Source organism: Ovis aries, chromosome 15 (genome assembly GCF_016772045.2).
Source record: "Ovis aries strain OAR_USU_Benz2616 breed Rambouillet chromosome 15, ARS-UI_Ramb_v3.0, whole genome shotgun sequence".
Lineage (NCBI taxonomy): Eukaryota > Metazoa > Chordata > Mammalia > Artiodactyla > Bovidae > Ovis > Ovis aries.
This window is the reverse complement of record NC_056068.1, coordinates 45,783,525-45,810,711: the sequence shown is the minus strand read 5'-3', so window position 1 is coordinate 45,810,711 and position 27,187 is coordinate 45,783,525. Positions and strand designations below refer to the sequence as shown.

At 38.6% G+C, this 27,187-nt stretch overlaps 1 protein-coding gene across 4 annotated transcripts in view; it reads right to left on the bottom strand.

Moving 5' to 3' along the window:
- LOC101109388 (interferon-induced very large GTPase 1-like) overlaps positions 1 to 26,599 on the bottom strand; it is a 53,111-nt gene extending 26,512 nt beyond the window's left edge. Inside the window, exons 1-3 of one of the 4 annotated variants that reach the window (XM_060399967.1) lie at positions 26,501 to 26,599; positions 8,826 to 8,927; positions 2,144 to 2,324 (exon numbers count right to left, since the gene is read on the bottom strand). The gene's annotated coding sequence lies outside the window, so the exon portion shown is untranslated. The remainder of the gene's footprint in view (positions 1 to 2,143; positions 2,325 to 8,825; positions 8,928 to 26,500) is intronic. The other 3 variants (XM_060399968.1, XM_060399966.1, XM_042233113.1) reach the window with 3 other exon arrangements.
- Positions 26,600 to 27,187: the final 588 nt, after the last annotated feature.

Below are 27,187 nucleotides of genomic sequence, written 5' to 3'. Positions count from 1 at the left end.
GGAGACAGGCAGGCGAGGGCAGCCTGAGCTGGAAGGGGGCAATCATGGCCCCAGAGAGGCATTATCAACCAAACTGCAAGCAGGCTTCATTGCTAATCAAGACTTCTTGGAATTCTGGATGGTCAAATTCCACCTGAGAAGGTGCACTGGTTGTACACCCAGAAAACCGAGCAGCAGGGATGGGGGAGGCGATAAGTTTCAGTGACCGTGCTCACCAAAAACCTAGTCACCTGAGCTGCTCAGACCTGGGAAGGGCACGAAACGCAGGCGCAACCGAGTCTGCTCCTCTGAGGACTACCCGAATACCTGAACCTGAGCAGCTTAGACCTGGGAAGTGCATACATAAAACCCAGGGCTGGCCTCAGACAGTTCCTGGCAGAGCAACCTAGAACCTAAGCAGTGTAGACAGGGAAAGCACAGATGCCATGAGCAGGGGCAAACCCAGTGTGGCTGAGACACTGCAAACACACACCACTGTTATTTCTTTGAAGTGTCCCTCCCACCCCACAGCACAACTGAACAAGTGAGCCTAAGAAAGTGTCCACCACTGCCCCCTTGTGTCAGGGCAGAAATTAGACACTGAAGAGACCAGCACATAGAGGAAACTAAAACAGCGGGAACCGCTTTGGAAGTGACAGAAGAAATCCAGCTCCACCCACCAGAACACCGACACAAGCTGCCCTAACCAGGAAACCTTGACAAGCCACCCGTCCAACCCCACCCACAGCGAGGAACCTCCACAATAAAGAGAACTCCACAAACTGCCAGAATACGGAAAGGCCACCCCAATCAAAGCAATATAAATAAGATGAAGAGGAGAGGAGTACACAGCAGGTTAAGAAACAGGATAAATGCCCACCAAACCAAACAAAAGAGGAAGAGATAGGAGTCTACCTGATAAACAATTCCAAATAATGATAGTGAAAATGATCCAAAATCTTGAAAACAAAATGAAGTTATAGATAAATAGCCTGGAGACAAAGATTGAGAAGATGCAAGAAAGGTTTAACAAGGACCTAGAAGAAATAAAAAACAGTCAATACATAATGAATAATGCAATAAATGAGATCAAAAACACTCTGGAGGGAACCAACAGTAGAATAATGGAGGCAAAAGATAGGATAAGTGAGGTAGAAAATAGAATGGTAGAAATAAATGAAACAGAAAGGAAAAAGAAAAATGAATTAAAAGAAATGGGGACAATCTCAGAGACCTCTGGGACAGTGTTAAACGCCCCAACATTAGAATCATAGGAGTCCCAGAAGAAGAAGACCAAAAGAAAGACCATGAGAAAATCCTTGAGGGGATAATAGTTGAAAACTTCCCTAAAATGGGGAAGGAAATAATCACCCAAGTCCAAGAAACCCAGAGAGTCCCAAACAGGATAACCCAAGGCAAAACACCCCAAGACACATACTAATCAAATTAACAAAGATCAAACACAAAGAACAAATATTAAAAGCAGCAAGGGAAAAACAACAAATAATACACAAGGGGATTCCCATAAGGATAGCAGCTGATCTTTCAATAGAAACCCTTCAGGCCAGGAGGGAATGGCAGGACATACTTAAAGTGATGAAAGAAAGTAACCTACAGCCCAGATTACTGTACCCAGCAAGGATCTCATTCAAATATGAAGGATAAATCAAAAGCTTTACAGACAAGCAAAAGCTGAGAGAATTCAGCACCACCAAACCAGCTCTCCAACAAATGCTAAAGGATCTTCTCTAGACAGGAAACACAGAAAGTGTGTATAAACTCGAACGCAAAACACTAAAGTAAATGGCAATGGGATCATACTTATCAATAATTACCTTAAAGGTAAATGGGTTGAATGTCCCAACCAAAAGACACAGGCAGGGTGAATGAATACTGTGGGGCCCTAAATGGGAAACCTTAAAAAGAAGGGCTAGCTTTGCAGTTTGGAGCTAAGATGGTGCCTGGCAGAAGAGATGAGGGCGTGGCCTAAGTTGTTTGTCAAAACTTTTGATTGGCTCTCTTGATTTCTGTGCATGTGGACAGTGCGTGATCACCATAGACTCCTGTTATAATGATGGCACATGACGATTTGATCTTTAACATGATTGGTGCAACTATGGAAAGTCCCTTGCAACCCCCCCCCCCCCCCCCCGGCCCCACTTGCCTTTATAAGTTTAGAACTTGCGGCAATAAAGCAGAACTGCTTAGACAGAACCCCAGTCGCATCTTATTGTCTCTCACTCGCCGAGGGGCTCGGTTGGCGGACAGCAGGCTCACCTCTCCTCGGGACCCCTCGGCTTTGCTGAGGGAAGTTCCACTGCCTCTCTCTTTCTGCGGAGTGCCCCCTGCAGATATAAAAGCAAGACCCCTATATATGTTGTCTACAAGAGACCCACCTCAAAACAAGGGACACGTACAGACTGAAAGTGAAGAGCTGGAAAAGGATATTCCATGCAAATAGAGACCAAAAAAGCAGGAGTAGCAATACTCGAATCAGATAAAATAGACTTTAAAACTAAGGCTGTGAAAAGAGACAAAGAAGGACACTACATAATGATCAAAGGGTCAATCCAAGAAGATGACATAACGATTATAAATATATATGCACCCAACATAGGAGCACCGCAGCATGTAAGACAAATGCTAACAAGTATGAAAGGGGAAAGTAACAATAACACAATAATAGTGGGAGACTTTAATACCCCACTCACACCTATGGATAGATCAACTAAACAGAAAATTAACAAGGAAACACAAACTTTAAATGATACAATAGACCAGTTAGACCTAATTGATATGTATAGGACATTTCACCCCTAAACAATGAATTTCACCTTTTTCTCAAGTGCACACGGAAACTTCTCCAGGTTAGATCACATCCTGAGCCATAAATCTAGCCTTGGTAAATTCAAAAATAATTGAAATCATTCCAAGCATCTTTTCTGACCACAATGCAGTAAGATTAGATCTCAATTACAGGAGAAAAACTATTAAAAATCTCAACATATGGAAGCTGAACAACACACTTCTGAATAACCAACAAATCACAGAAGAAATCAAAATATGCATAGAAGTGAATGAAAATGAGAACACAACAACACAAAACCTGTGGGACACTGGAAAAGCAGTGCTAAGGGGAAAGTTCATAGCAATACAGGCATACCTCAAGAAACAAGAAAAAAGTCAAATAACCTAACCCTACACCTAAAGGAACTAGAAAAGGAAGAATTGGAGAACACCGAGGTTAGTAGAAGAAAAGAAATCTTAAAAATTAAGGCAGAAATAAATGCAAAAGAAACAAAAGAGACCATAGCAAAATCCACAAAGCCAAAAGCTGGTTTTTTGAAAGGATAAATAAAATTGACAAACCATTAACCAGACTCATCAAGAAACAAAGGGAGAAAAATCAAATCAATAAAATTAGAAATGAAAATGGAGAGATCACAACGGAAAACACAGAAATACAAAGGATCATAAGAGACTACTATCAGCAATTATATGCCAATAAAATGGACAACGTGGAAGAAATGGACAAATTCTTAGAAAAGCACAACTTTCCAAAACTGAACCAGGAAGAAATAGAAAATCTTAACAGACCCATCACAAGCACGGAAATTGAAACTGTAATCAGAAATCTTCCAGCAAACAAAAGCCCAGGTCCAGACGATTTCACAGCTGAATTCTACCAAATATTTAGAGAAACACTAAAACCTATCCTACTCAAACTCTTCGAGAAAATTGCAGAGGAAGGTAAACTTCCAAACTCATTCTATGCGGCCACCATCACCCTAATACCAAAACCTGACAAAGATGCCACACAAAAAGAAAACTACAGGCCAATATCACTGATGAACATAGATGTAAAAATCCTTAACAATATTCTAGCAATCAGAATCCAACAACACATTAAAAAGATCATACACCATGACCAAGTGGGCTTTATCCCAGGAATACAAGGATTCCTCAATAACAGAAAATCAATCAATGTAATACACCACATTAACAAATTGAAAATAAAAGCCATATGATTATCTCAATAGATGCAGAGAAAGCCTTTGACAAAATTCAACATCCATTTATGATAAAAGCCCTCCAGAAAACAGGAATGGAAGGAGCATACCTCAACATGATAAAAGCTATATATGGCAAACCCACAGCAAACATTATCCTCAATGGTGAAAAATTGAAGGCATTTCCCCTAAAGTCAGGAACAAGACAAGGTGCCCACTCTCACCACTACTATTCAACATAGTTCTGGAAGTTTTGGCCACAGCAATCAGAGCAGAAAAAGAAATAAAAGGAATCCAAATTGGAAAAGAAGAAGTAAAACTCTCACTACTTGCAGATGACATGATCCTCTACATAGAAAACCCTAAAGACACCACCAGAAAATTACTAGAGCTAATCAATGAATATAGTAAAGTGGCAGGATATAAAATCAACACACAGAAATCCCTTGCATTCCTATACACTAATAATGGGAAAATAGAAAGAGAAATTAAGGAAACAATTCCATTCACCATTGCACTGAAAAGAATAAAATATTTAGGACTATATCTACCTAAAGAAACAAAAGACCTATATATAGAAAACTATAAAACACTGGTGAAAGAAATCAAAGACGACACTAATAGATGGAGAAATAGACCATGTTAATGGATTGGAAGAATCAATATAGTGAAAAAGAGTATACTACCAAAAGCAATCTATAGATTTAATGCAATCCCCATCAAGCTACCAATGGTATTTTTCACAGAGCTAGAACAAATAATTTCACAATTTGATGGAAATACAAAAAACCTCGAATAGCCAAAGCAATCTTGAGAAAGAAGAATGGAACTGGAGGAATCAACCTGCCTGACTTCAGGCTCTACTACAAAGCCACAGTCATCAAGACAGTATGGTACTGGCACAAAGACAGAAATATAGATCAATGGAACAAAATAGAAAGCCCAGAGATAAATCCACACACCTATGGACACCTTATCTTTGACAAAGGAGGCAAGAATATACAATGGATTAAAGACAGTCTCTTTAACAAGTGGTGCTGGGAAAACTGGTCAACCACTTGTAAAAGAATGAAACTAGAACACTTTCTAACACCATACACAAAAGTAAACTCAAAATGGATTAAAGAACTAAACATTAAGACCAGAAACTACAAAACTCCTAGAAGAGAACATAGGCAAAACACTCTCCGACATAAATCACAGCAGGATCCTCTATGACCCACTTCCCAGAATATTGGAAATAAAAGCAAAAATAAACAAATGGGACCTAATTAAATTAAAAGTGTCTGCACAACAAAGGAAACTATAAGCAAGGTGAAAAGACAGCCTTCTGAATGGGAGAAAATAATAGCAAATGAAGCAACTGACAAAGAATTAATCTCAAAAATATGCAAGCAATGCACGCAGCTCAATTCCAGAAAAATAAACGACCCAATCAAAAAAATGGGCGAAAGAACTAAACAGATATTTCTCCAAAGAAGACATACAAATGGCTAACAAACACATGAAAAGATGCTTAACATCACTCATTATTAGAGAAATGCAAATCAAAACCACAATGAAATACCATTTCATGCCAGTCAGAATGGCTGCTATGCAAAAGTCTACAAGCAATAAACGCTGGAGAGGGTGTGGAGAAAAGGGAACCCTCTTACACTGTTGGTGGGAATGCAAACTAGTACAGTCACTATGGACAACAGTGTGGAGATTCCTGAAAAACCTGGAAATAGAACTGCCATACAACCCAGCAATCCCACTGCTGGGCATACACACCGAGGTAACCAGAGTTGAAAGAGACACGTGGACCCCAATGTTCATCACAGCACTTTTTACAATAGCCAGGACATGGAATCAACCTAGATGTCCATCAGCAGACGAATGAATAAGAAAGCTCTGGTACATATACACAATAGGATATTACTCAGCCATTTAAAAAATATATTTGAATCAGTTCTAATGAAGTGGATGAAACTGGAGCCTATTATACAGAGTGAAGTAAGCCAGAAACAAAAACACCAATACAGTATCAGTTCAGTTCAATTCAGTCCCTCAGTTGTGTCTGACTCTTTGCGACCGCATGAATTGCAGCACGCCAGGCCTCCTCGTCCATCACCAGCTCCCGGAGTTCACTCAAATTCATGTCCATCGAGTCAGTGATGCCATCCAGCCATCTCATCCTCTGTCGTCCCCTTCTCCTCCTGTCCCCAATCCCTCCCAGCTTCAGAGTCTTTTCCAATGAGTCAACTCTTCGCATGAGGTGGTCAAAGTATTGGAGTTTCAGCTTTAGCATCAGTCCTTCCAAAGAACACCCAGGACTGATCTTCTTTTAGTAACACATATATATGGAATTTAGAAAGATGGTAATGATAACCTTGTATGCAAGATAGAAAAAGAAACACAGATGTAAAGAACAGTCTTTTGGACTCTGTGGGAGAGGGCAAAGATGGGATGATTTGGGAGAATGGCATTGAAACATGTATAATATCATATGTGAAACGAAGCGCCAGTCCAGGTTCAATGCATGATACAGGATGCTCAGGACTGGGGTGCTGGGATGACCCAGAGGGACAGCATAAGGAGGGAGGTGGGAGAGGTTTCAGGACGGGGCATAAGTGTACACTCATGGCGGATTCATATTGATGTATGGCAAAACCAATACAATATGGTAAAGTAATTAGCTTCCAATTAAAATAAATAAATTTATATAAAAATTGTTACAAGAGGCAAGGAGGAACACTAAATATTGATTAAAATGTGAACCCATCAGGAAGATATAAACCTAGGAACCTAAAAAGAGAACTCTGAAACATAGGAAGCAAAAATTGAGAAGTGAAAGCAGAAATATACAGTTCTAAAACAATAGTTGGAGATTTCAATGCTGTACTTTCCATATGGAGAAACAATTAGAAGATCAGTGGCAAATAGAGAAGTTGAATGATACTCTAAACCAGCTATATCTGACAGACATAAACAGACAACCTCTCCAACATCAGCTTAGTAGTGTTTCTGCAGAACAGATTTTCTCAAGAACTTAGTGGATCTTCTGTTAATGTCAGTGGGATTCACTTCTCTAGGCAAAAGACAGATTTATAGATCTTTTCCAGACAAACCCTTCTAAGCTTTGCCCTCCTGCTGAAATAGTAGGAAACAGTACCTTTAAGCTTCCTAGAGGACTTCTAATTTGGTTGATATCTGTGAGGCAAACCCTTACCCTCTTTTTTGGGGAGGTGTGGTTAAAATGATTTTTATTTATTTATTATTTTTAATTGGAAGATAATTGCTTTACAGTATTGCTTGGTTTCTGCCATACATCAACATGAATCAGCCAAGTATACATATGTCTCCTCCCTCTTGAACCTCCCTCCAATTTACCATCCCACCCCTCTAGGTTGTCACAGAGCAGTGGGTTGAGCTCCCTGCATCATATAGCAAACTCTCTGAATTCATCTCAGCTTCTCCTTCCCCTACTGTGTCCACAAATCTGCTCTCTGTGTTTCCATTCAGTTCAGTACAGTTGCTCAGACGTCTCCAACTCTGCAACCCCATGGACTGAAGCATGCCAGGCCTCCCTGTCCATCACCAACTCCTGGAGTCCACTCAAACTCATGTCCATCAAGTCGGTGATGCCATCCAACCATCTCATCCTCTGTCGTCCCCTTCTCCTCCTGCCTTCAATCTTTCCCAGCATCAGGGTCTTTTCCAATGAGTTGACTCTTCGCATCAGGTGGCCAAAGTATTGGAGTTTCAGCTTCAGCATCAGCCCTTCTAATGAATATTCAGGACTGATCTCCTTTACGATGGACTGGTTGGATCTCCTTGCAGTCCAAGAGATCCTCAAGGGTCTTCTCTAACAACACAGCTCAAAACATCAGTCCTTCAGCACTCAGCTTTCTTGATAATCCAACTCTCACATCCATACGTGACTACTGGGAAAACCATAGCCTTGACTAGGTGGACATTTGTTGGCAAAGTAATGTCTCTTCTTTTTAATATGCTGCCTAGTTTGGTCGTAACTTTTCTTCCAAGGAATAAGCCTCTTTTTATTTCATGGCTGCAATCACCATCTGCAATGATTTTTGGAGCCCCCCCCCCCCAAATAAAAGTCTGTCACTGTTTCCCCATATATTTGCCATGAAGTGATAAGACCAGATGGCATAATGTTAGCTTTCTGAATGTTGAGTTTTAAGCCAACTTTTTCACTCTCCTCAACTTTTTCACTTTCATCAAAAGGCTCTTTAGTTCTTCCTCGCTTTCTGCTATAAGGGTGGTGTCATATGCATAACTGAGGTTATGATATTTCTCCCGGCAATCTTGATTCCAGCTTGTGCTTCATCCAGCCTGGAATTTTGCATGATGTACTCTGCATATAAGTTAAATATGCAGGGTGACAGTATACAGCCCTGATGTACTCCTTTGCCAGTTTTGAACCAGTCCATTGTCAATGTCCATTTCTAACTGTTGCTTCTTGACCTGCATACAGGTTTCTCAGGAGGCAGATCAGATGGTCTGGTATTCCCATCTCTTTCACAGTTTTCACAGTTATTGTCATCCACACAGTCAAAGGCTTTGGCATAGTCAATGAAGCAGAAGTAGATATTTTTCTGGAACTCTCTTGCTGTTATTGATGATCCAACGGTTGTTGGCGATTTGATCTTTGGTCCCTTGCCTTTTCTAAAACCAGCCTGAACATCTGGAAGTTCATGGTTCATGTACTGTTGAAGCCTAGCTTGGAGAATTTTGAGCATTACTTTGCTAACATGTGAGATGAGTGCAATTGTGTGGTAGTTTGAGGATTCTTTGGCACTACCTTTCTTTGGGATTGGAATGAAAACTGACCTTTTTCATTCCTGTGGCCACTGCTGAGTTTTCCAAATTTGCTGGCATACTGAGTGAAGCACTTTCACAGCATCAACTTTTAGGATTGTTTCCACTGCTGCCCTGTAAATAGATTCATCAATACTATCTTTCTAGATTCCATATATATGTGTTAATATACCATATTTGTTTTTACCTTTCTGACTTACTTAACTCTGTATAATAGTCTCTAAGTTCACCCACCTCATTAGAACTAGCTCAAATGCATTTCTTTTAATGGCTGAGTAATATTCTGTTACATATATATACCACAGCTTCTCTATCCATTCATCTGTCAATAGACATCTAGTTTGCTTCCATGTCCTAGCCATTATAAATAGTGGTGCAGTGAATATTGGGGTATGGGTGTCTCTTCTAAATACAGTTTTCTCAGGGTATATATAGCCAACTAGAAGGATTGTTGGCTCATATGGTAGTTTTATTTCTAGTTTTATAAGGAATCTTTCTCCTTAAAATAATAGGAAGGCCTATTTTAGTGCCTGAATCCTTTACCTTTTAATCTTTCTGAAGATTTAGGGAAAAGTTGTACAATCATACTAAACAGAGATTGAGACTGTGAATCTCTTAATTCTTACAGATGGTGAGAAGTTTCAAAATCATAAGGTCTTGATTTCTTTTTAACAGTTCTTTCCTCAATTTATCATTCTCCTCTCACATACTATCATAAATAGAAAAAATAATTCAAGAGTCACTTTTAACCCTTTCCTTGGAAGTCTCCCTAAGTATAAAACCAGCTTTTAAGTATTTTCTTGAACATAATTTCAGGATATAATTTTGCTAAGTTTTTTATCACTTTGTAACAAGAATCTTCCTCCTTCTGTTTCTAATAACGTTTCTCAATTTCTTCTGAACTCTTACTGTGGCATACTTAAAGATTAGATTTTTATCAACAGTCTGTTGAAAACATATAGGCTTTCTCTCAAAGTTCTTCTAGTCTCTGCTCAGTTCAGTTCAGTTCAGTCGCTCAGTCGTGTCCGACTCTTTGTGACCCCATGAATCGCAGCACGCCAGGCCTCCCTGTCCATCACCATCTCCCGGAGTTCACTCAGACTCACGTCCATCAAGTCAGTGATGCCATCCAGCCATCTCATCCTCTGTCGTCCCCTTCTCCTCCTGCCCCCAATCCCTCCCAGCATCAGAGTCTTTTCCAATGAGTCAGCTCTTCGCATGAGGTGGCCAAAGTACTGGAGTTTCAGCTTTAGCATCATTCCTTCCAAAGAAATCCCAGGGTTGATTACCTTCAGAATGGACTGAATGGATCTCCTTGCAGTCCAAGGGACTCTCAAGAGTCTTCTCCAACACCACAGTTCAAAAGCATCAATTCTTCGGCGCTCAGCCTTCTTCACAGTCCAACTCTCACATCCATACATGACCATAGCAAAAAACATAGCCTTGACTAGACGGACCTTAGTCAGCAGAGTAATGTCTCTGCTTTTGAATATACTATCTAGGTTGGTCATAACTTTTCTTCCAAGGAGTAAGTGTCTTTTAATTTCATGGCTGCAGTCACCATCTGCACTGATTTTGGAGACCAAAAAAATAAAGTCTGACACTGTTTCCACTGTTTCCCCATTTATTTCCCATGAAGTGATGGGACCGGATGCCGTGATCTTCGTTTTCTGAATGTTGAGCTTTAAGCCAACTTTTTCGCTCTCCTCTTTCACTTTCATCAAGAGGATTTTTAGATCCTCTTCACTTTCTGCCATAAGGGTGTTGTCATCTGCATATCTGAGGTTATTGATATTTCTCCTGGCATTCTTGATTCCAGCTTGTGTTTCTTCCAGTCCAGTGTTTCTCATTATGTATCCTACATATAAGTTAAATAAGCAGGGTGACAATATAAAGCCTGGACACACACCTTTTCCTATTTGGAACCAGTCTGTTGTTCCATGTCCAGTTCTAACTGTTGCTTCCTGACCTGCACACAGATTTCTCAAGAGGCAGGTTAGGTGGTCTGGTATTCCCATCCCTGTCAGAATTTTCCACAGTTTATTGTGATCCACACAGTCAAAGGCTTTGGCATAGTCAATAAAGCAGAAATAGATATTTTTCTGGAACTCTTGCTTTTCCATGATCCAGCGGATGTTGGCAATTTGATCTCTGGTTCCTTTCCCTTTTCTAAAACCAGCTTGAACGTCAGGGAGTTCATGGTTTACATATTGCTGAAGCCTGGCTTGGAGAATTTTAAGCATTACTTTACTAGCATGTGAAATGAGTGCAGTTGTGCAGTAGCTTGAGCATTCTTTGGCATTGCCTTTCTTTGGGATTGGAATGAAAACTGACCTTTTCCAGTCCTGTGGCCACTGCTGAGTTTTCCACATTTGCTGGCATATTGAGTGCAGCACTTTCACAGAATCATCTTTCAGGATTTGAAATAGCTCGACTGGAATTTCATCACCTCCACTAGCTTTGTTCGTAGTGATGCTTTCTAAGGCCCACTTGACTTCACATTCCAGGATGTCTGGCTCTAGATTTGTGAACACATCATCATGATTACCTGGGTTGTGAAGATCTTTTTGTACAGTTCTTCCGTATTCTTGCCACCTCTTCTTAATATCTTCTCTTCTGTTAGGTCCATACAATTTCTGTCCTTTATCGAGCCCATTTTTGCATGAAATTTTCCCTTGGTATCTCTAATTTTCTTGAAGAGATCTCTAGTCTTTCCCATTCTGTTGTTTTCCTCTATTTCTTTACATTGATCGCTAAAGACATCTTTCTTATCTCTTCTTGCTATTCTTTGTAATTCTGCATTCAGATGCTTATATCTTTCCTTTTCTCCTTTGCTTTTCGCCTCTCTTCTTTTCACAGCTATTTGTTAGGCCTCCCCAGACAGCCATTTTGCTTTTTTTGCATTTCTTTTCCATGGGAACGGTCTTGATCCCTGTCTCCTGTACAATGTCAGGAACCTCATTCCAAGTGCATTAGGCACTCTATCTATCAGATCTAGGCCCTTAAATCTATTTCTCACTTCCACTGTATAATCATAAGGGATTTGATTTAGGTCATACCTGAATGGTCTAGCAATTTTCCCTACTTTCATCAATTGAAGTCTGAATTTGGTAATAAGGAGTTCATGATCTGAACCACAGTCAGCTCCTGGTCTTGTTTTTGTTGACTGTATACAGCTTCTCCATCTTTGGCTGCATAGAATATAATCAATCTGATTTCGGTGTTGACCATCTGGTGATGTCCATGTGTAGAGTCTTCTCTTGTGTTGTTGGAAGAGGGTGTTTGCTATGACCAGTGTATTTTCTTGACAAAACTCTATTAGTCTTTGCCCTGCTTCATTCTGCATTCCAAGGCCAAGTTTGCCATTACTCCCGGTGTTTCTTGACTTCCTTTTTGCATTCCAGTCCCGTATAATGAAAAGGACATCTTTTTTGGGTGTTAGTTCTAAAAGGTCTTGTAGGTCTTCATAAAACCGTTCAACTTCAGCTTCTTCAGCATTACTGGTTGGGGCATAGACTTGGATAACTGTGATATTGAATGGTTTGCCTTGGAGATGAACAGAGATCATTCTGTCTTTTTTGAGATTGCATCCAAGTACTGCATTTCGGACTCTTTTGTTGACCATGATGGCTACTCCATTTCTTCTGAGGGATTCCCAATATCAAAGCTATTTCCAAGTTTTTAGGTACCATTTCTAGGCATTAAAATCTGTATTATTTTTATATTGTTTTATAATGGATTACTACAAACTTAGTATCTCGAAACACAGATATATCCCAGTTAGGAGTCTGTCAGGAGTCTGGCATGAGTTAGCTGGGTGCTGTATTCAAGGTTAATAAGGCAGCACTCCAGGTGTTGACTGAGCTGTATTTTCATCTAGAGTTTCAACTAGAAAAGCTGCTCTTAGCTTACACATATTGACAGAATTAATTTTCTTGTGATTTTAGGACTGTTCACAGTTCCTGGCCACATTATCTTTTCCATAGGTCTTCCTTCTACATGATAGCTTACTTCTGTAAGTCAGCAGGAAGGAAAATTATCTCTAGAGAAGGGCTGAGTCTCTCTTTAAGGCCTTTTGCCTGATTAAGGTGAGCCTATCCAGGATAATCTTCCTTTTGGTTAAAGCAGAATCAGTTGGTATGGGTCCTTAATTTTATCTGAAAATTTCTTCATCTCTGCTACATTCTATTGTTTAGCAGCAAAGGGAAGTAATTAGGTAGGCCTTGAATCATGGAGCTACCCTCATCTGGGTGCCAAATGGTAAAGTATGTGAAGTCTTCAGTCCAGTATTTGACATTTACTAAGAGCTCAATAAATGTTAACACCTCTTATCTTTTGATTTTTCTAAAGTCTCTGTTGGAATCACAGTCTCAGTGCCCAGAGGGATGTGGGACTCAATGAGGTAAATCCCACTGAAGAGGAGGAGGATATAAAGGAGTTTGCCACCACTTAGCCAAAGGAGAATCAGATTCTCTGACTTATAAGATCATGCTTCACAGTTTAGGAAAATCTGGAGAAAGGAACTGTTAGTGGAGACTTGAAGATCTAAACCAGAGAACTTGGAAGGAATTCATTTACATCAGGTTCCAGGAAATTTTTCAGTGCATCAAGGTAAAGTATAGAAAGGAATTAAGAGAGAAGCATAGCCTAGGGAGTGTATGCCATCCAAACAAGTAAAATGGCTGTTATATGGAGATACATATAACCTTCAAGATACCCTTTTAGTTGACCAAAGGGACTTGGAGTTTAGGTGGTTTAGGATTATAACTGAGCTATTCTGTACATGGAATTCATTTGGTGCCTATACCTATTTCAGGTAGTATAGGCAAATTTTAAGAGATGATATTCAGTTAAGATTGGCCTATGAACTACAGTAACCTGAAAAGTGGCAAGTGTATCAGGGAAAACATCATGAAAAGAGACAAAGGCTGTTTAAATGGAATGAGTAAATTTCAAGGACTAGAGAATCCTTATGGGACCAAGAATGGAAATGTAGGAAAAAGAGAAGCTCCCCAAGGTAGAAGCAGGTTCCAATCTCCAGGAGACCATGAAGACAGAAAGTAGAATGTCAGACCCACACCACTCCAGGGAGAATAAATATAGGGTTTAATGATAATATGTCAAGTCCAATAAAGATTGGGAAGCTTACATACAGTGGAGAATGAAAGGAAAGATCAAGACTTAAGGTTCTAAATTAAGGCCAAGGTTTTTTGTTCATTTGATCTTTACTTTAACTAGAAACTACATACCACAACTGAAGTCAGGAACACTGATCCTGTAGGTTTTCTTTCACAAGGGACTTCCCATCCCCTGAAGCTTCAGCCATGAGATAATAGGAAATATTAGGAAATAGCCATTTGGAAATTTCCAATTTCCAGTTAGGAAATAATAGGAAATAGCTATATGAATATTGGAACATGGAAAGTAATTTTCAAAATTTTGGTATAGACTGAAAGTTAATGGAGATGCTGTTTGTCTTTTCTGCTAATGTTTTAGCAATTCTATTATTTTCTTGTTGTCTCAAAATGAGGAGATGCTTTCCTTTAGGAGATGTGGGAAACTGTAACCCAAAGAAGGCCTCTTCAGCATTTAAAATCCCATAGTCATTGACCTCCATATAGGTTAGGAAAGAAGAAAAAGTGTAGAACAGTAGCTGTAGCTGCTTTTTCCTTCTAAGACTCTAAGACTAAGCCTACTGACCTAGAATTCTCAGAGTTGTCAGTTCGAGAGCACAAAGACACATAGGGAGGAGGGTAGACTTCTCGATGACTGTCTCCACTGGATGGTCTGGTTCAGATTTGGACAGATATTGTTGTGACACTGGAAAGCTGGAGAGTCTGTCTGTCCTGTTACACTGTCAGGCTCCTGTCATTCTTCATTCTGCATGAGTAACTGAGCTGAGTGTTGGGTATGAGTTGAATGTGTCAGAAGACATTTTTCAAGATTACCTTCCCTGAAGGGAACTGGCACACTTTGCATATATCCCCACATTAGGAGATGATCTGCCTGTGATTTGAAAGCATTGGTTTATACCCCAATGGACACAACCTTTGATCATCAAGCAGCATGGTAAAAGTAAGATTTTATACTGACTACAGAAAGTGTAATGTGGAAATCAATCCATATGTTCAATTCTTGCTAAAGACTGAATCCTTGGTATCTATTGTAACCTAACAAAATGATCTCTGCTGAAGATGAATGCAGAGGCCTTTACTAGGTATATGTAGGTCCAGAAAACACTAGTATTTTCCTCAAGAGTAAATCAGTTTTACAGTTAAGTTGTATACCAGGATCCCTTCTTTCCACCTCCAACTAGAATGTCTGGGAAGAAATCGTCTGAAGTCACATAAAAATCACGTTTGTCAGTTCCAGCAGGGATCTAGTAATAGTAATAGTCATAGAACAATAACATTTTTGAAGATCCCACTTTGTCTTTCACTGACTTATTCTCTAAGAAAAATACAATAAAATAGTGTGTATATTTGAGCACTTGTGTACAAGGCACTTGTTCTAATAGTTTCCAATGTCAAAGAGTTATTCTTTGTAGCTTTGTGTGCGTCAGAGCTGATACTGGTGTTGTGTCAATGAAAGAGAAGTAGAGGTATGTATAGTAGGAAGAAGGATGAGGAGAAGAAAAGATTCTTTTAATTCTTGTCTAATTTGCTTTTGCCTACAGTGAATCACTTTTGTGCTAGAGGTAGATTATTTACCCATTCTTTGTAGTGCTGGAAAGATTTTATCAATGGTTTCTCTACCTTGCTTATCATATGAAAATGAAGTGAAATGTTAGTCTCTCAGTTTTGTCCCACTCTTAGCGACACTGTGGGCTGTAACCTGCCAGGCTCCTCTGTCCTTGGAATTCTCCAGGCAAGAATACTGGAGTGGGTTTCTGTTCCCTTCTCCAGGAAGTCTTCCAAACCCAGAGATCAAACCCAGGTCTCCTGCATTTCAGGCAGTTTCTTTACCATCTGAGTCACCAGGGACGTGTATAGTTTTGGTCTATTTGCATGCCAAATTATAGAGATAGATTTAAAGAAGGCAGGACTCTTCAGCAAAAGGCAGAAATTGCAGCAAATTAATGCAGGTGTTAAGGATTGTAATGTCCTCACTCTTCTGAGTTGGAGAAGGTAATGGCAACCCACTCCAGTACATTTGCCTCGAGAATCCATGGATGGAGGAGCCTGGTAGGCTGCAGTCCATGGGGTCACTGAGAGTTGGATGCGACTGAGGAACTTCACTTTCACTTCTCACTTTCATGCTATGGAGAAAGAGATGGCAACCCACTCCAGTGTTCTTGCCTGGAGAATCCCACAGACTGGGGAGCCTGGTGGGCTGCCATCTCTGGGGTCGCACAGAGTTGGACATGACTGAAATGACCTAGCAGCAGCAGCAGCACTCTTCTGACTGATTGAATTTGACTTGGTTTTAAACCAATTTAAAGTTTAAAACATGAATTAATCTTTCAAAGAAGTTGTCCTCAGACTTTATATTGCATAATGATTACCTGAGGACATCTGAAAAATGTGGATTCCCAGCCCCACTCACAGAGAATCTGACATGGAGAGTCTAGCTTATTGCTCAGGAACTATGGTTTTTATAAACACCTCAACTTTCATTTTACAAATGCTGCCAAGTGATAAATCACATTAAAAAAAAAACAACTCTCTTCTAGGAAAACATTTTTTAGTGGAGAAAAGGTGGGAGTGTAAAAAATAAATTTTCCATTTCTGTTGGCCTGAACATGATGATGTATCATTTAACTCTCTTTACTTCTTAGTTTCCAGTTGAAGTACTGTTTCTATCTCAGCATTTGAATGAATACACACTAAAATTCAACTACCTTGGTAGAATGTTCAACTGAGTTAAATTTTTTAAGAGTTTAACTTCAAAGGATAAAGAAATGGAAAGGCCTGTGCAGAGGCTAGATACAAAATGCTGCTGACATGTGACTGAGTCTAATATGGTCAGAAAAATTACCTGAAATTTCTGATAATTTCAGAAATTATCAAAGAAAAAAATAGATATTTCCCAGAGCTGTAGTAGGCCTGATTGTCCATAATGAAAATTTAGATCAAATGTTGTATGAAGTTAACAACAACAGAAACAACTCTGTTTACTATATCATGGAAATACTCTTCTATTTGTAGAATAGATAGTAAGGAGTTTGAATATTAAGCAAATGAACAATCTTGGTTATTTACAGATATGTTATTAATAAAAGCAGTCTGATGTCAGAGTTCCCAGTATAAGCATGGTATTGCTACATGATATTATAGCACTATTTTCAATATTCTTAAGGTATATGATTTGGATCCTAAGATTATCTGTCAACCAAATTAGCAAAGGAAAAAGTAAAGCTACTAGTGTAAATGATTTTTATTGTATAAGGTAAAAATTAAAAACAGTTCTAATGAAAATTCTAGCTGATTCATACAAGCAATGAATGCTTGAGAGGGTATGGAGAAAAGGGAAATCCCTAGCACTGTTGGTGGGAATGTAAATTGATATAGCCATTAAGGAGAACAGTATACAGATTCCTTAAAAAACTAAAAAGAGATCTAAAATGTGACCCAGCAGTCCCACTACTGGGCAATTACCCAAAGAAAATCATATTTCAAAAAGACACATGCATCCGTGTGTTCATTGCAGCACCATTTACAATAATCAGGATATGAAAACAAACTAAATGTCCATCAACAGAGAAATGGATAAAGAACAAGTGGTACATATATACAACGGAACATTACTCAGTCATAAAAAGGAATGAAATTGGGTTATTTGTAGAGATGTGGATGGACCTAGAGACTTTTATACAGAGTGAATTAAGTTAAAAAAAAAGAAAAACAAATATCATATATTAATGCATATATGTGGAATTAGAAAGAATTGCCATAGATGATCTTCTTTATAAAGCAGAAATAGTGACACAGATGTAGAGGAAAAAAACATAGATAGGTATCAAGGGGGAAAGGAGGATGGGATGAATTGGGAGGTTGGGACAGACATATACATACTATGTATAAAATAGATAACAAATGAGAGCCTACTGTATAGCACAGGAGACTGTACTCAGTGCTCTGTGGTAACCTGAATTGGAAGGAAATCTAAAAAAGAGAGGATATATGTATTTGTAGAGCTGATTCACTTTGCTGTAGAGTAGCAACTAACACAATATTATAAAGCAACTATACTTCAATAAAAACTTTAAAAATTCCACCTAGCTCAGTAAAGCACGAGGTGGTATAGGTGAGGATACTGTGTGTGTGTGTGTGTTTGGTGGTAATGAGAGTGAAAATGTACCAAGCTGGTAAAAATTTACTTTTGAATGTGACATATAAAAATGAAAGTTAGTAATGACATAAAAGGGTGATTCCTTTCTCTCTCTGTGTGTGTGCATGCTCAGTCATGTCCCACTTTTTGTGACCACATGGAATGTAGTCCCCCAGGCTTCTCTGTCCATCATCCTAACTAATGAAATCATAAAATGAAATAAAGAAATCTCAATTGGTATCACAAAAGTAGACAAGAAAAAAATTCAAAAGAAGAAATTATAGGTACATATAACTAAGTGACAGGAATAAGTCAAGTTTTTCATCCTTATGTATATGCCAGTAGAACTGTGTGTAAACATACATCAAGACATATCCACCAGAATGTTCATAGCACCACTATTCATAAAAGTAAAAACTTGGAAACAATCCTGATGTCCTTTCACAGTCACATGGTAAATAAAAAGTGACTTATTGATACAATAATAAAAATGATATCATGGTGATACGCAACAATATGGGTAAATCTCACAATTTTAAGTTTTGAAACAAGCCAAATACAAAAGAATACGTATAATATGGTTCCATATACAGAAAGATAAGTACCTGCCAAACGAATTTGTAATATCACAAGTCTGAGTAATGACTAGTGTAAACTGTTAGGAAGTAGAGAGATTAATGATAAGAAGTAGCTAAGAGTATGAGAGATTGTTCTGGAATATGGGCAGTGTTCTAATACTCCATCTGGCCATGCTTATGTGGTCAATTTGGGATACTTCATTAAACTATAGATACTGGTAGACTCTAATCTCATGGCATCATCTTCTGTATGGTTTGAGAAGTCATTGGTCAGTGGAGGAAGGATCAAAGAGACCAGGAGAAAAGACCAAAGCAGTCTTTGTTCCATGCCAGGAGGACTGTCAAGTTAATCTGTGTTGTTCCTAATTAGGGTAAAGTCACAGGCATATGTTTTATGGTTATTGGGCTCAAATCTTTCATAGTCGCATAAACAGAAAGCAGAGAGTCTCAGACCTTCTATGGAAAATCCCCTGAGAACCTGTTTGTTATTTCCTGAGCTAAAAAGCCTGAACATGGTCGGTCTGAGACAGATTTGAGGGTACAGTTGGACAGGACTAGAGGAAGACTGGTAGTTCTTTAGGGTAAGGTTCAGGCCACTGGGAAATGGTGATTTTCAGAGACTAGCAGGTAAACTTAGGGTTATTATTAAATGACTTGTCCCCTGTAAAAAAGGAGAGCGTAATGCTTTGTTTAATTTCCTGTTGTCTAAGAAAAACACAGATAAAGTTTTCTGGACATCTATGTGACAGAAAAATAACATCAGATAACTTGTATTCCAAGATCTTCTGTGACATCCCCTAACTGAAAGTTTCCTTTCTATCACACCTCAGGTTCTAAAGAGGAAGACTGTGGAGAATAGGCCTCTCAGCCATATTTAGAAGAAATTCAGTAGAAGGGATATAGTTGATGACACAGATATTATAAAAGTTCAGATATTTGTTCATTTTTCTAATCTATATTGATCTCTAGCTTGTTAAAGTTCATGAATACTATTAATTCCAACATGCTGAGGTTGTCAAGAAGCTTTGAGCTATTCAAACTCAAGATGTCTTCTCTCAGAACTAGGAATTTTTTTTGACTCTTTTGTCCTAAGTAAATTGCACATGTGTTTGTGGTTTGGGTGTATATATAAAAAGAAAGAGGTCATTACATTGTCTCATTTTAGACTTGCATATAGGTACCAAGAACAAGATGGTATTAATGAAGACAGATATAGGTCAATGGAAATGGATCTAGAAATACACTCATACATATATGCTACACCGATTTGCAAAGAGGAATGGAAAATTTATTCAACAAATTGTGCTGGGACAATTGGACATCCATGTGGAAAAAACCTGATCATCGATCGACCCTGCTTTATACCACCCCCAAAATAGCTCATCACACTGCACCCAAAATAACTCAAAATAGACCAAAACTTAAATGTAAAAATTAACCTATTAAACTTCTGAATGAAAGAAGAGTGAAAATATTAATATTCATGGCCTTACAGTGGGCAAAACTTTCTTAGGACACTAAAATCATGAGCCATAAAAAAACTGATCAACTTGAGAATCAAAATGAAAAATTTGGCCCTATGAAAATTACATTAAGACAATTAAAAGTCTAACTAAAGAATGGAAGAGATATTTTCAATGAATATATCTGACAAAAAAACTTGTATCCAAATTATATAAAGACTCTTACAGTTCAATAATATGTAAGAGAATGTAGTAAGAATAGGGCAAAGTGTTTGAATAGCTGATTTCATAAAAGAAGATGTTGAGTGGTCAGTAAGTGCATGAAAAGATGGTCAACATCATTAGTCATTATGAAATTCAAATTAAAACTGCAATGGCAAAACAGAACAAACTCATTAGAAAGGCTACAATTAAGAAGACTGACAATATCAAGTGTCAGAGAGGATATAGAGCAGCTAGAACAGCCTCACTATTGGTAGTAACCATTTCAGAAACTTGTTAGGCACTTGTGAACATGCACACACCATGTGACACAGACATTGCACTTCTAGATATCTATCCAAGAGAATTAAAATTTTTGTCCACACAATGATTTGTGTATAGATGTTCATAGTAGATTTTTGCATAATAGTTAAAAACTGGAAATACTTTAAATGTCCATAAATAGATAGATACTGCGTTGGCCAAGAAGTTCTTTTGGGTTTTTTGTAACATCCCCTGGATGAACTTTCTGGCCAATCCAATAGCTAAACAAAATATGCTCTACAATAAAATACTGCTTAATAATAGAAATGGATAACTACTCATACAAGCAATAACATGGTTGAATTTAAAATTTATTATGCTGTGTGAAAGAAGGCATCAACGAAAGAATACTTATTGTATTATTCCATTTACATAAAATGCAAACTAATTTATAGTTAGCCAAAGCATATCTGCTTGCCCAGGACTGGAGGAGAGGGGAGGAATAGACTGCAAAGGGGCACTGTAAATTTTGGGGGATCATGCAAATATTTTCTGTTTTGATCATGGGAATGGTTTCAAGGATTTAGTGGTTTCAACTTGCCAAAATTCATCAAAATGTGTACCTGAAATGGATGCATTTTCTTGTGCGTAGGTCATTTCTCAATAAAATTGACATAAAAATTAGAAAATAATTTTAAACTAGGATAGAGGAAGCCACATGTTTCCATCTTCTGTGAGACCTTTCAAGTGCAAGAACACAGGCTCATTTATGTGGGAGTGTATGCTTACACTTAGATGTGACTTCCGTGAGACCATTTTATTCCCATATTCTAATTTGCTTTTAGACTAGTGAGGCTTCTGGGAGCATTGTAAAACCACAAAACAAGAGAAGAACTTTTCCCTTTCCTTGGTTTTTACGTTTTTGTGTTCATGTACCTAGCGATTAGTAGCAAATGCCCTAGCTACAGTTGAAACCTGAGGCATTGTCTTGAGGACAGAAAGAAACTGAACTGGGACCTGAGCCAGGAGCAGCCAAGTGTGTAGAGGATGTTTTTGGATAACTGAGGAGATGGAAGAAAAAAGTTGAATCCCTGGGGGCCCAAGGGAATGTGAAACCAGCATGGGAACAGCCTAGGTCAGAGCTGTACTTCTTACCAGCAGGTGAGACCCTTGAGGTGGAACATAAGTGCATCCCCGCTTGCACCCAGTAACTTGTTTAAACCTCTTTCTGCCTTTTGTTTTCTCAACGCATCCATTCTATTGCCATCTTCCCAGCGTCTCAGGCCCCAAAAGAGTCTAGTTTCATTCTTCTTCATTCTCTTCTTCACTTCCCACAATCAAATGACTCATCTTCATAAGTTTACACATAATTTACACTTACTGGTCTACTCCTAAGTGCCAGGCACTTTTCGAGACAATGGGGTTAGAGAGATAAATAAGAAAAAGGCTGAGTAGGTCCTTTGAACCAACAGTCCAGAAGCATTGAGAGGGGTCTATGAATGCAGGAAAGATTACATCAAAGAGAGCATTAGTTGAGGCTCTTCTCACATTTGGTGATGTCCCTTTGCATTTCTACAGAGTGTAGAAGCTATGTGGTCAGACCTTCCTCATCTTCAAAGGTTGTCACCTTCAAATTAAGACTCTATTATCCATTCTTGTGTTCTTCCCTCTGGTCCCTAAGGAAGAGGCATCCCTAACCTCACTGCAATACTAACCCTGTCCTCTAAATCCTGCTGCTACTCACCTTCCTTGGGCTTTTTCTTTCTTTTTCTTTATCTTGGGTCTAAAATATCTTGAATATTTTACTTTTGTGGTTGCTTCACTTTGGATAAGAAAACACACATCTTCCCATTATGTTTAAATATAGAGTGGATCTTGCCTCCTCCATAAGCTTTTCTTTATATTTCTTTTATTGCCAGATTTCTCTAAAAGGAATTTCAAATTTAGCACTTCTGGCTCAGTAAATATTTCTTGATGAAATAAATTGCTGAATGCATCCTATCCACTTATTATTATTTAGTTTCACTTCTGCCCTCACCTTTTTCTAGAAAAAGTTCTCTAGAAGCCTGATATTCACATTCTAATTATCCAGTCCAGGGAGCCTTTCCAGCTTTCTATCCCGTTAAACCTGGGAGCTCCTCTTTGTTGACCATCTCTCCTCCCTTGTACCCATCATGATAATGTACCTTTGAGTGAATGAGATCATACAAGTACTGCTGATTGGAAGTTTGGAAAATATTTTTTAAATGTCAGCATTTATTTCACACAGATTTATTGAGGACTTTCAGCATGCTAGGAAATGTTTTAGGTACTACTATTGACTAATGAATAAGGTAGGTTAGATCCCTGCCTCTACAGTGTTTACCTCTACCTGAGGGAAGCAGACCATAAACTTCAAAATATTTGAAGAAGGAAAATAATCTCAGGTTAAGTGTTAGCAAAGAAACAATCAGATAACTGGATGGAGAGTAACCTGAGACTGCTTTTGATCATGTAGTTAGAGAATATGTGTGCAAAGAGTCTGCTGCTAATCGTGAGCTGCTTTAGGTTCTTTATGCAGTGTCTAGCCTTGTCCAGTTTCTAGCAAATGTCATGATCCACCAGTGACACCAGTGGGTATTTATCTAAAGGAAAAGAAAATACTAATTTGAAAAGATCCTCGCCTTCCCTGAACAGGTTCATTTCAGCATTATTTACAATAACCAAAGTTGAAAGCAACATAAATGTCCACTGATGGATGGATGGATAAAGAAAGTGTGGTACATTTCGAATGGAATATTATTCAGCAAAAAAAAGAGAGAGAGAGAGAGAGAGAGAGAGAGAGAGAGAGAGAGAGAAATCCTGCCATTTGTGACAACATGTTTTGACCGTGAGGGCATTATGTTAAGTAAAACGTCAGACAAAGATAAATACCATATAATCTCACTTAGATATGGAAGCTAAGATAAAATATGACATAACCAAACACGAGCTAAATGATACAGAGAACAGATGGGTGGCTGCCAGAGGGTGGGGGAGAAGGATGGAAAACGGGTGAAGGAGGAATACAGGCTGAAATTTCCAGTTATAAAAGGAATGAGTCCTGGGGATGTTATGTGCAGCATGATGACTGTAGTGGATAGCACACTATTGTGATTTGAAAGTTTCTAAGAAGACCTTAAATTTTTTCATCATAAGGAAAAGTAAAGTATAACTGTGTGGTAATGGATTTTACTAGGCTTGCTATGGGTTATCATTTTGCAATATATACACATATGGAATCATGTTGTACAGCTTAACTAATATTATATGTGAATTATATCTTAATAAAAAAGAGAAAAGTAACAAAATGTTAGCTTGCCTCTTAATCTCTACCTCCTACAGTAGATTTTACTATTTCTGTAGCTCCTCCATGGACTTGGATCTATGGTATTGAATGGCTTATCCAGTTAGAAACTTATTTTGAATTCCTAACTCTGGCCTTTTGGGAGTATTTTTCTATTTTGATGGGCAAATGGTGATGTGGGCACCTTTTATTTCTTGCAAGCCATTTTTTCCTATTTCTTCACCTAAACTATGTCCCTGTTAGTTACCTACTAAATGCCGAGCATTAGTTTGCGCTATCTGACTGCTCTGTATAAGAAGCTCTCGAATCTGTATATCTTTCCTTGTATGGTCCACCTTTCACAGTGCATCCTGAAACTCATAGGTAAGTCATTAACTTGTTTACAAAACTCGAAAATCCTCATTGGTTTATGATATGATCAAATTACTTGGTTTTAACATTCAATCCCTCTCACAATCTGGGAACACTCAACCCAGTCACCCCTTTTCTTCTTTGAAATGAAGTGAAATGAAGTCGCTCAGTTGTGTCCAACTCTTTGTGACTCCAGGGGCTGTAGCCTTCCAGGCTCCTCTGTCCATGGGATTATCCAGGCAAGAGTACTGGAGTGGGTCGCCATTTCCTTCTCCAGAGGATCATCCCAACCTAAGGATTGAACCCGGGTTTCCAGCATTGTAGGCTGACACTTCACTGTCTGAGCCTCCTGTTATAATATTACTTCTCTCTTATGATTTGGTTATCTGGCTGCAAAGCAGTTGGCATCTTAGCTCTCCCACTGGGGATCAAACCTCAAAAAGCGAAGTCTTAACCACTGGACTACCAGGGAAGTCCCAACCGATTCTTATTACAACCACTCTTTTTCCTTTTCTGAACTTTTAGTTCACTTTCTTCCCTTAAAAGCTGTACTCTGTCATCTTTCCTCAATCTCATAGTGTTTTTAACCCTGTATGTTGAGGTGCAGCAGGATATGCCACCTCCAAATCTGGCACTTTGACATGTGGATTGTTCTGAACAGAAGGCAATTAAGACACAGCAGATTCAGGAAAAGCTTTTTTACCTCTTCTTGAACTGCCTAAAAGAATTATATAGAGGGCCTGTACCAGAAAGTCTTGGAGAAGGAAATAGCAACCCACTCCAGTATTCTTGCCTGGAGAACTCCATGGACAGAGGAGCCTGGTGGGCTACAGTTTGTCGGGGCGCAAAGAGCTGGAGTGACTGAGTGACTAACACTGTACAAGAAAGTGCTATTACCAGAGACAGGTTTTTTTTTTTTTTATAAAAAAGACATATTTGCACGGCATCGCAAACATTTGCTTACCAATCATTTGCTCTTCCCATCTGCTTAACTGTCCCCCTCCACTTTGAAGCCCCAGACCCCTACTGCCTTCTCCTTAGCTTGAGATAGTATATATGCCTCAATTGCCAGACCATTTTTGAGTCTTGGTGGGGATTCTGTAAGTATGTAAGTAAACTTAACTTTGACCTGTTAATCTGTTTTATATCAATTCAAATATTAGATTAGCAAAATATTATATTAGATGAGCATTTCCCAGGATACTGTACTGCTAACCCAATTCTCCTTATTTGTGAAACCTTCCTTTATTCTTCCAGGTCCAGTTAGTTCCCCTCTTCTCTGTATTTACGATAGCACCTCTTACTTACATGAGTCATAATAAAGTAAACTTTTCATGAGTCCTTTGCTCTTGGAAAGCAGTGATGGTTAAAAGAATTCCATGCAACCTTTTGTGTTCTGAGAATTAACTTACTGCAAAGAGCCCCCGTTTTGCATATGACTTTGGTAGGACTCATTTGTGTGTTCCCCTGTTACTTATAAGGAGGCCAGACACAGACCCAAGATTTAAAAATTAACTGCTTTTCTTTCTCTCTTTATTGTTATACTGCAGATCTTTCTCAGCTACTTGTTTTAAATATGAAATCAGACAAAGACCCTTTAAATTCCATTCTTTGCCTCATGAAGCTTTCACTGAGCTGTTTGTCCCCCTGATCAACTGAAGTGTTTGAAACTAAACATTAATTAAACTTCTCTTCCTTTTAGCCCCCTTAAGGTTGACCCATCCTCGTTCTGATCCAGCATACAACCCCTCCTTAACGATCCCTCCTAAGAATAAAAATATTTCCTTTTATACACACCTTCTATTCTGTGTTCATTCTAGCCTGTTGACCCTTCCCTACAAAAGAAAATTGCTTTCTACCTTTCCTTTGAGATGCTTGCAGTTCTGTTTGAACTGTTTTCTCAATTACAATAGTCTCTTTCCCTTGATTGCAATAATCCTTTCAAATGAAGTCCCTTTTTATGTCAGTGTAGATTTATTTTTATTTGACAATAGAAGTTAGCAAATTGTTTGTCTCTTTTGATAATGTACTCCCTTTCCCTCAGATTTGGAGCTGTTTATTGGAACAATGAGAATGTTCGATTCATATTTGTGTTCTCATTGTGCCTCAATCTGCCTTGATCTCTGACTGTCCCTATTTCCATTTCCATCAATTTCTGTGTTTTTTTTTTCTTAGTCTCTGAGTATGTTGTTGTATCTCTCTGTCTACCCAATTCTCTCCTTTTCCTTCACTTACCTGTCTCCCCGAGGCCAAGCTCCTGTCTTCAGTTTGCTCCAGAGAGATGAGCGAGAAAGCAGAGTAGGTTCCTTCTCTGAGTCTGGCAATTTGCTTACTGAAATCTCCAGCCTAGACCTCAGCTCCTTCTGTGGTAAAATGGCAAGCAGGGAGTGAAAAACTGGTTTCACTTTTGGGTTTATTTTTTAACCTCCTTTAAAAAATCAGCTGATTTAAAGGAATCTTACTCATTTATTTATTTATTTATATTAATTCAATCATTCATTTATAATTGTGATTTATATTTATTTATATAATTGTGATTTATAATTGTGTTTACATTGTGATTCCTGGGTATTAAGGTTATTGCAAATGGAAGACTAATGTGGCGGGGGGGGGGGGCGGTGCGTGTGCACGTTTATTTATGGTGGCCTGGGGTGAGCACCATATAAAGAACATGGGAGAAGCAGGATAGGGAAAGAATTTCAGAAAAGAGACAAGGGCACCTTAGAATGTCTTCCTCAGGAAACTTGCTTTAACTGCTTTACTGTTCTACCTGTGTAATTGATTTGAAAATAACAAAGTTTCAAAATTGTATTAGCTGATGTGGATACTTCAACACTAACATGAGCTAAAAGCATACTGTGTGTTTATAGTGAGAAAGAGAATTTTACTGTTTTCTAACGACTGAGTGACTGAACTGAACTG